The 11,307-nt window shown below is 38.7% G+C and overlaps 1 pseudogene; it reads left to right on the forward strand.

Moving 5' to 3' along the window:
- Positions 1-10,762: 10,762 nt before the first annotated feature.
- LOC143689725 (thioredoxin pseudogene) lies at positions 10,763-11,080 on the forward strand (annotated as a pseudogene).
- The last annotated feature ends 227 nt before the right edge of the window (positions 11,081-11,307 follow it).

The following is an 11,307-nucleotide window of genomic DNA, read 5'->3' on the forward strand; positions in this document are numbered from 1 at the left end:
GAGACAATATTTGGAAATGATATCAGATAAAGGTCTAGAATCCAGAATATATAAAGACATTGTTCAACTCAACAACAAAAAGACAGACAACCCAATTATGCTTCTCAGAAGAGGAAACACAAATGATCAAAAGTCACATGAAAAGATGCCCAACTTCCTGGTTATTAGAGGAATGTGAATCAAAACCACAATGAGATATCATCTCACACCCACCAGAATGGCCATTTTCAATAAAACAGAAAATGACAAATGCTGGAGAGGATGTGGAGAAAGAGGTACACTTATCCATTGTTGGTGGGAATGTCAAATGATACAACTGCTGTGGTAGGAAGCTAAATATAGAATTGCCATATAACCTGGCGTTACCATTGTTAGGTATCTACTCAGAGGACATGAGGGCAAGGGCACAAATGGACATTTGCACACCAATGTTTATAGCAGCATTATTTATAATTGCAAAGAGATGGAAACTGCCAAAATGTCCATCAACAGACAAGTGGCTAAATAAACTGTGGAATATTATACAGGTGTAAAACAAAATAAAGTTATGAAGTATATAACAACATGGATGGACCTTAAGGACATTATATTGAGTGAGATTAGCCAGAAACAAAAGGACAAATACTGTTTGGTCTCACTGATATGAACTGAACTGGCATTAGTGAATAAACGTGAAGAATGTCATTGGTAACAGAGGGCATCAGGGGATGAAGTAGAGTGAAACAGGACTGATTGTAAAAACTCAGAAATGGATAGCACAATACTACCTAACTGTAATACAATTATGTTAAAACACTGAATGAAGCTGAATGTGAAAAAGATAGAGGGAGGAGGGCTGGGGGTACAGATGAAATCAGAAAGAAAGATAGATGATAAAGACTGAGATGGTATAATCTAGGAATGCCTAGAGTGTATAATGATAGTGACTAAATGTACAAATTTAAAAAATGTTTTTGCATGAGGAAGAACAAAGGAATGTCATTACTGTAAGGTGTTGAAAATAGAGGGTAATTAATATTTTAAAATTTTAACTTATGTGTGAGACTAAAGCAAAAAAATGTTTATTTGGTACAAAATTTATATTTTGACTAGTGCATTTCCTGATATAACTTATGTAGATAGCTTAACTGAACACCATAAGTACATGGAACCTTGAGTAGGGCCGATGAGATTTTGTTGGTTTGTCCAGAGTGATGCCATGATAAATCCCAGAGTGATTTGAATAGTAAATAAAAAGTATTTGCAAAGTCCCCTTCAGGAGTGAGAAAGGGGGAAAATTCAACTCCCCCAAGTTGAATTCTTTTTTTTTAAATTATTAATAAAACCAATTAACGCTCTTTCTCCGCCGGCACTCCCACCGCCATCCAGCCCTCCTCTTCCCCCTTCTCCGCCGGCGCTCACGCCACCATCCAGCCCTCCTCTTCCCCTTTCTCCACTGGCGCTCCCGCCGCCATCCAGCCCTCCTCTTCCCCTTTCTCCGCCAGCGCTCCCACCGCCATCCAGCACTCCTCTTCCCCTTTCTCCGCCGGCGCTTCCGCCGCCATCCAGCCCTCCTCTTCCCCTTTATCCGCCAGTGCTCCCACCGCCATCTAGCCCTCCTCTTCCTCTTTATCTGCCGGTGGCGCTCCCGCCGCCATCCAGCCCTCCTCTTCCCCTTTCTCCGCCGGCGCTCCCGCTGCCATCTAGCCCTCCTATTCCCCCTTCTCCGCCGGCGCTCCCGCCACCATCTAGTCCTCCTCTTCCTCTTTCTCTGCCAGTGCTCCCGCCGCCATCTAGCGCTCCTCTTCCTCTTTCTCCACCGGTGCTCCCACCGCCATCTAGCCCTCCTCTTCCTCTTTCTCCGTCGGTGCTCCCGCCGCCATCTAGCACTCCTCTTCCTCTTTCTCCACCGGCAGCGCTCCCGCTGCCATCTCCCCCTTCTCTTTCCCCTTCTGCTCCGGCGGCGCTCCATCCGCCATCTTATCCTTCCCTTTCTCCTCCTACTGCAGCGGCTCTCCAACCACCAACGTGCCCTCTTCCGCTTTCACCAGCTCCTCCACCACCGTCCTCGCAGCCTGGCCACCCTCAACTTTCCCCCTCCAGAACCGCTACTAGGGGAGTAGAAACAATACAGAACAGCTCCCAGAGTCACGACAGAGATCAAAAAGACAGCATACCCCATCCTGGAATGGCTGACTGTCTGGGAGAACCAGCTCCGGTGAGATCGCCGAGGGGCGCGGGCTTTCCTGGGCGGGGCGGCAAGCGGCCGGAGTCCCTCCCTTCCTCCTTCCCGAGCCAGCTGGCAGAACTGGGCAGGCGGTCCCCTCAAGCTGCGGCGGCTGGCGCCCCCACCATGCGAGGCCCCCCGGACCAACTGAGAGAATTGAATCGGAAATCCCCAGACCGCGGAGAACGGTGACTGGGGGGGTCCCTTCCAAACACGTGACTCCCCGGTCTGGCTGGGAACGGTGTACTCTCCCGGGCTGCAGCGGCTGGTGCCCTCCCGCCACACTTGGCGCCCCGGGCAAACTAGGAAATTCGGACGGGCGCTCTCCTGGGCTGCAGCGGCCGGTGACACTCCCTGCGTTCGGACTCCTGGGCCGGCTGGCACTCTTCCAAGCTGCTTCGGCTGGTGAACCTCCCCCACGGCAAGAGTTTTCCATAGTTAAAGGACTCACAGCACCTTTTATGGTGGGACCTGCAGACAAACGTGTGCCATGAGCGCCACCTACTGGGAAGGATAAGAAAAACAGAACCCAGAGATTTCACAGAAAAATCTTTCAACCTGTTGGGTCCAACATCCAGGGAAACCTGACTAAATGCCCAGACGCCAGCAGAAGATAACGGATCACGCTCAGAAAATTGAAAATATGGCCCAGTCAAAGGAACAAACCAATCGTTCAAATGAGATACAGGAGCTGAGACAACTAATGCTGAATATATGAACAGAAATGGAAAACCTCTTCAAAAACAAAATTGATAAATTGAGGGAGGACATAAAGAAGACATGGGCTGAACAAAAAGAAGAAATAGAAAAACTGAAAAAACAAATCACAGAACTTATGGAAGTGAAGGATAAAGTAGAAAAGATGGAAAAAACAATGGATACCTACAATGATAGATTTAAAGAGACAGAAGATAGAATTAGTGATTTGGAGGATGGAACATCTGAATTCCAAAAAGAAACAGAAACTATTGGGAAAAGAATGGAAAAATTTGAACAGGGTATCAGGGAACTCAAGGACAATATGAACCGCACAAATATACGTGTTGTGGGTGTCCCAGAAGGAAAAGAGAAGGGAAAAGGAGAAGAAAAACTAATGGAAGAAATTATCACTGAAAATTTCCCAACTCTTATGAAAGACCTAAAATTACAGATCCAAGAAGTGCAGTGCACCCCAAAGAGATTAGACCCAAATAGGCGTTCTCCAAGACACTTACTAGTTAGAATGTCAGAGGTCAAAGAGAAAGAGAGGATCTTGAAAGCAGCAAGAGAAAAACAATCCATCACATACAAGGGAAACCCAATAAGACTATGTGTAGATTTCTCAGCAGAAACCATGGAAGCTAGAAGACAGTGGGATGATATATTTAAAATACTAAAAGAGAAAAACTGCCAACCAAGACTCCTATATCCAGCAAAATTGTCCTTCAAAAATGAGGGAGAAATTAAAACATTCTCAGACAAAAAGTCACTGAGAGAATTTGTGACCAAGAGACCAGCTCTGCAAGAAATACTAAAGGGAGCACTAGAGTCAGATACGAAAAGACAGAAGAGAGAGGTATGGAGAAGAGTGTAGAAAGAAGGAAAGTCAGATATGATATATATAATACAAAAGGCAAAATGGTAGAGGAAAATATTATCCAAACAGTAATATCACTAAATGTCAATGGACTGAATTCCCCAATCAAAAGACATAGATTGGCAGAATGGATTAAAAAACAGGATCCTTCTATATGCTATCTACAGGAAACACATCTTAGACCCAAAGATAAACATAGGTTGAAAGTGAAAGGTTGGGAAAAGATATTTCATGCAAATAACAACCAGAAAAGAGCAGGAGTGGCTATACTAATATCCAACAAATTAGACTTCAAATGTAAAACAGTTAAAAGAGACAAAGAAGGACACTATATACTAATAAAAGGAACTATTCAACAAGAAGAATAACAATCATAAATATTTACGCACCGAACCAGAATGCCCCAAAATACATGAGGAATACACTGCAAACACTGAAAAGGGAAATAGACACATATACCATAATAGTTGGAGACTTCAATTCACCACTCTCATCAATGGACAGAACATCTAGACAGAGGATCAATAAAGAAATAGAGAATCTGAATATTACTATAAATGAGCTAGACTTAACAGACATTTATAGGACATTACACCCCACAACAGCTGGATACACCTTTTTCTCAAGTGCTCACGGATCATTCTCAAAGATAGACCATATGCTGGGTCACAAAGCAAGTCTTAACAAATTTGAAAAGATTGAAATCATACACAACACTTTCTCGGATCATAAAGGAATGAAGTTGGAAATCAATAATAGGCAGAGTGCCAGAAAATTCACAAATACGTGGAGGCTCAACAACGCACTCTTAAACAACAAGTGGGTCAAAGAAGAAATTGCAAGAGAAATTAGTAAATACCTCGAGGCGAATGAAAATGAAAACACAACATATCAAAACCTATGGGACGCAGCAAAGGCAGTGCTAAGAGGGAAATTTATTGCCCTAAATGCCTATATCAGAAAAGAAGAAAAGGCAAAAATGCAGGAATTAACTGTTCAATTGGAAGAACTGGAGAAAGAACAGCAAACTAATCCCAAAGCAAGCAAAAGGAAAGAAATAACAAAGATCAGAGCAGAAATAAATGAAATTGAAAATATGAAAACAGTAGAGAAAATCAATAAGACCAGAAGTTGGTTCTATGAGAAAATCAATAAGATTGATGGGCACGTATCAAGATTGACAAAAAGAAGAAGAGAGAGGATGCAAATAAATAAGATCAGAAATGGAAGAGGAGACATAACTACTGACCTCACAGAAATAAAGGAGGTAATAACAGGATACTATGAACAACTTTACGCTAATAAATACAACAATTTAGAGGAAATGGACGGGTTCCTGGAAAGACATGAACAACCAACTTTGACTCAAGAAGACATAGATGACCTCAACAAACCAATCACAAGTAAAGAAATTGAATTAGTCATTCAAAAGCTTCCTAAAAAGAAAAGTCCAGGACCAGACGGCTTCACATGTGAATTCTACCAAACGTTCCAGAAAGAATTACTACCAATTCTCTTCAAACTCTTCAAAAAAATCGAAGTGGAGGGAAAACTACCTAATTCATTCTATGAAGCCAACATCACCCTCATACCAAAACCAGGCAAAGATATTACAAAAAAAGAAAACTACAGACCAATCTCTCTAATGAATACAGATGCAAAAATCCTCAATATAATTCTAGCAAATCGTATCCAACAACACATTAAAAGAATTATACATCATGACCAAGTAGGATTCATCCCAGGTATGCAAGGATGGTTCAACATAAGAAAATCAATTAATGTAATACACCATATCAACAAATCAAAGCAGAAAAACCACATGATCATCTCAATTGATGCAGAGAAGGCATTCGACAAGATTCAACATCCTTTCCTGTTGAAAACACTTCAAAAGATAGGAATACAAGGGAACTTCCTTAAAATGATAGAGGGAATATATGAAAAACCCACAGCTAATATCATCCTCAATGGGGAAAAATTGAAAACTTTCCCCCTAAGATCAGGAACAAGACAAGGATGTCCACTATCACCACTATTATTCAACATTGTGTTGGAGGTTCTAGCCAGAGCAATTAGACAAGAAAAAGAAATACAAGGCATCAAAATTGGAAAGGAAGAAGTAAAACTATCACTGTTTGCAGACGATATGATACTATACGTCGAAAACCCGGAAAAATCCACAACAAAACTACTAGAGCTAATAAATGAGTACAGCAAAGTAGCAGGTTACAAGATCAACATTCAAAAATCTGTAGCATTTCTATACACTAGTAATGAACAAGCTGAGGGGGAAATCAAGAAACGAATCCCATTTACAATTGCAACTAAAAGAATAAAATACCTAGGAATAAATTTAACCAAAGAGACAAAAAACCTATATAAAGAAAACTACAAAAAACTGCTAAAAGAAATCACAGAAGACCTAAATAGATGGAAGGGCATACCGTGTTCATGGATTGGAAGACTAAATATAGTTAAGATGTCAATCCTACCTAAATTGATTTACAGATTCAATGCAATACCAATCAAAATCCCAACAACGTATTTTTCAGAAATAGAAAAACCAATAAGCAAATTTATCTGGAAGGGCAGGGTGCCCCGAATTGCTAAAAACATCTTGAGGAAAAAAAACGAAGCTGGAGGTCTCGCGCTGCCTGACTTTAAGGCATATTATGAAGCCACAGTGGTCAAAACAGCATGGTATTGGCATAAAGATAGATATATCGACCAATGGAATCGAATAGAGTGCTCAGATATAGACCCTCTCATCTATGGACATTTGATCTTTGATAAGGCAGTCAAGCCAACTCACCTGGGACAGAGCAGTCTCTTCAATAAATGGTGCCTAGAGAACTGGATATCCATATGCAAAAGAATGAAAGAAGACCCATCTCTCACACCCTACACAAAAGTTAACTCAAAATGGATCAAAGATCTAAACATTAGGTCTAAGACCATAAAACAGTTAGAGGACAATGTTGGGAGATATCTTATGGATCTTACAACTGGAGGCGGTTTTATGGACCTTAAACCTAAAGCAAGAGCACTGAAGAAGGAAATAAATAAATGGGAACTCCTCAAAATTAAACACTTTTGTGCATCAAAGAACTTCATCAAGAAAGTAGAAAGACAGCCTTCACAATGGGAGACAATATTTGGAAATGATATATCAGATAAACGTCTAGTATCCAGAATTTATAAAGAGATTGTTCATCTCAACAACAAAAAGACAGCCAACCCAATTACAAAATGGGAAAAAGACTTGAACAGACACCTCTCAGAAGAGGAAATACGGATGGCCAAGAGGCACATGAAGAGATGCTCAATGTCCCTGGCCATTAGAGAAATGCAAATCAAAACCACAATGAGATATCATCTCACACCCACCAGAATGGCCATTATCAACAAAACAGAAAATGACAAGTGCTGGAGAGGATGCGGAGAAAGAGGCACACTTATCCACTGTTGGTGGGAATGTCAAATGGTGCAACCACTGTGGAAGGCAGTTTGGCGGTTCCTCAAAAAGCTGAATATAGAATTGCCATACGACCCAGCAATACCATTGCTAGGTATCTACTCTGAAGATCCTCTTCAATCACTCCTCCTCAACTCCCCAGGACCAGTCCTAGTCATTCTCTCCCTGTCCCCTATCATGTCACATGAAGCAGGGGTGAATTCAATCCACCCTACTCTGCTATATTTCTAGAACTTCCCACATCCAATCTTTAGCATGTGGATTTCCAGTTGTCTCAGCACCATTCACTGAAGTGATTTGTTTCCCCTGTTGAATGAACTTGGTATCCTTGTCAAAATTTACCTCTGGACTCTCAATTTTATTTCATTGGTCTAAATGTCTACCCGATGCCAATACCACATTGTTTTAATTAGTGTAGCTTTGTAGTAAGTTTTGAAATTAGGAAGTGTGATTCCTCCAACTTTGTTTCTCTGTTTCAAGATTGTTTTCACAGTTCAGGCCCATTGCAATTCCATATGAATTTGAGGTTCAGCTTTCCATTTTTCCACGAAAGGCTGCTGGAATTCTGAGAATTTGCATTTAATTCATAGATTGCTCTAGGTACTACTGATATCTTAACAATATTAAATCTTTGAATCCATGAACATTGGATACCTTCCTTTTATTTAGGTCTTCTTTAATTTCTTTCAAGAATGTTTTGTCATTTTTAGTGTACTCATATTTCACCTCATTGATTAAATTAATTTCTAGGTAATTTAGTCTTTTAGAGGTTATTGTAAGTGGAATTTTTAAAATTTCCTTTTCAGATTGTTCATGACTGATGTATAGAAAACCAACTGACTTCTGCATGTTTATTTTGTATCCTGCAATTTTCCTGAATTCATTTGTTAGTTACAGCAGGCTTCTTATGGATTCTTTGGGCTTTTCTATACATAGGGTTATGTCATCTTTAAATAGTGATAATTTGACTTTTCCTTTCCAATATGATTTTATTGTCTGATTGCTGGCTAGAAATTCCAGTACAATGTTGAGTAACTGGTGACAGCAGTTATCCTTGTCTTGTTCCTGACCTTAGGGGGAAATTTTTCAGTCTTTCGCCATTAAGTATGATCTTTGTTGTGGGTTTTTCATAAATGCCCTTTAACATGTTAAGAAATTTTCTGTCTATTCTTACTTTCCTGAGTACTTTTTATCATGAAGGATGTTGAATTTTGTCAAATGCCTTTTGTGCATCAATTGAGATGATCATCAGGTGTTTTTTTTTTAACCTTAATTCCATTAATGTGGTATGTTACATTCACTGATTTTCTTATGTTGAACCATCCTTGCATTCCTGATATAAATCCTACTTGGACATGGTGTATAATCTTTTTAATATACTGTTGGATTCAGTTTGCTAGTATTTTGTTGAGGATTTTTGCAACTATGTTCAAAAGAGATATTGAGATATTGGCCTGTAATTTTCTTTTCTTGTGCTATCTTTATATGCCTTTGGTATCAGGGTAATTCTGGCCTCATACAGTGAGCTACAAAGTAATCCATCCTCTTCTATTTTTTGGAAAAGTTTGAGAAGGATTGATGTTAAATCTTCTTTAAATAGCTGGTCAAATTCAGCAATGAAACCATCCAGTCCTGGAATTTTCTTTGGTGGGAGGTTTTAAATTACTGATTCAATCCCCTTACTTGTTATAAGATTGTTGAGATTTTTCTATTTCTTCTTGCATCAGATTAGGTATTTTATATGTTTCAAGGACTTTGTCCATTTCATCCAGGTTTTTAAATTTGTTGGTGTGTAATTGTTCATAGTACCCTAATATAATCCATTTTATTTCTTTAAGGTCAATGGTAATGTCCCCACTTTCATTCCTGATTTTAGTTGTGTCTGCTCTTTTTCTTTGTCAGTCTGGCTAAAAGTTCCTTAATTTTATTGATCCTTAAAAACCCACAGAACTATTGGTTTTGTTTATTCTTCATTTAATTTGTCTCTGGTCTAATCTTTGCTATTTCCTTCCTCCTACTAACTTTGTATTTAACTTGCTCTTCTCGTTCTAGTTTCATTAGGTGTAAGTTAGGTTATTGACTCACAAATCAGTAACCTAACGCCCACCTAAAGAAACTTCTTTTTTAAAGATAAACATTCTAAAAAGTAATCAACTTCTTTAGTCATTAAGGGAATATGTATTAAAACCACAATGAGACATCACTACATGATCATCAAGATAGCTAAAATGAAAAGGACAGAAAAATATCAAGTGTTGACAAGGATTTGGAGCACTGGAACTCTCATATACAGCTGGTGTGAGAATAAGTTGGTACAATCACTTTGGAAATATGTCAGTATTTACTAAAGCTGAACAAATGCATACCCTATGACCCAGCAATCCTGAATACCTTTCCAACAAAAACAACTAGATTTCATGCAAATGTCCAACAGTAGACACAAAATAAACTGTGGTATATTCAAAGACATCACACAATGAGAATGAATGAACCACAAATATGTACAATAATATGGGTGAATCACACAATATAATAATGAGCAAAAGAATCAAGAGACAAAAGAGTTTATACTGTATTATTCCATTTATATAAAGTTCAAAAACAAATAAAGGCAATATATTCTGTTACAAAAGGGGAGGAGTGTAATGTAGTGACTGGAAGGGGTATGAGGAAGATTTCTGAGGTTCTATTTCTTGATCTGGTAGTAGTTACACAGTTGCATTCATTTTGTGAAAATTCACTATGATTCATTTATGAAATTGAGAAAATGATCACTGAGATTAATTTATGATTTAATTTCTGTATGTGTGCTATACTTGAGGGAAATTTTTTATAAAAAATCAGAGTCTGTCAACCTTGTTTTCACAATAAGTTTTAGTCAAGACAAGTTCATATTGTAATTGATCATTTTACTCTGACGTATCTATTCATGCTTCTAATTGATGTCTTCCTTCCAAATCTCTAACTGCCCTATTCTCCACAACTTGAAACTCTAATAATTTCCACACAACAGAATACTATATGAAGCTATGGGTTTTGTTGTAGGATGTGGAGTATCTCCCTTAAAATCCAAAGCAAATAAATAGATAGATAATATCCATTTAATTTGAAGTTCACAGCTATAAAGAAAGTCTAGCACTACAACTGTAGATATATATAGTTTGGTCAGCACTTTGTTGCCTCTTGTTGCCACACTTTAGTCTTTTGGTCTTCTTGAAGACATTTGGACCTTAACATCAAGTTCAGGAGGAAATAATGATCGGTGGGAGAGGCTGGAGAGCAAGAATTCCTTGTTTTTTGTGGTTTTCTTATTTATAATTTATCCAGTACTTGGGAGAGACAGCTATACAAAAATACCTTCAATATGAACATCTGGATGTTAGAGAGAAAACAAATGAAAAATAAACTAAGTCTTAAAAAGTAAAACTGCCCAGCCTCAGTCTGCTTTTTGGGTCTTCTTCTGCATTTTCTACAGTGGCTCATCTGACCCGCAGCAGTCAAAATGGTGCAGCAAATCAACAGCAAGGATGATTCTCAGGAAGCCTTGAAAGATGCCGGTGATGAACTTGTAGTAGTTGATTTCTCAGCCATGTGGCGTGGGCCTTTCCAAATGATGAAGCCTTTCTTCCCTTTCCTCTGAAAAGTATAAAAAGGTGCTGCTCCTTTAGGTTAAGATGCAGATACTGTTAGAATATTGCTGCAGAATGTGAAGTCAAATGCATGCCAGTATTTCAGTTTTATAAAAAAGGGACAAAAGGTAGGTGAATTTTCTGGCACTCATAAGGAAAAGCTTGAAGCCACCATTAATGAATTAAGCTAATCATGTTTTCTGAAACATAGCCAGCCATCAACTGTTTAAAACTGGTAATTTTTTTATTTACAAAAAAGAAAGATCATGTACGAAGACTATATATCCAACTCCCATCTGTTTATAAATGATAATAAAATATTAAATCTACCATTTCTTTTTAAAAAAAGAGTAAAACTAAACTTAATATCACAATTTTCTGATTTCAAAAATAGTACATTGAGCTCTTCCCGTAAGTG

Source organism: Tamandua tetradactyla, chromosome 7 (genome assembly GCF_023851605.1).
Source record: "Tamandua tetradactyla isolate mTamTet1 chromosome 7, mTamTet1.pri, whole genome shotgun sequence".
In the NCBI taxonomy this organism is placed as follows: domain Eukaryota; kingdom Metazoa; phylum Chordata; class Mammalia; order Pilosa; family Myrmecophagidae; genus Tamandua; species Tamandua tetradactyla.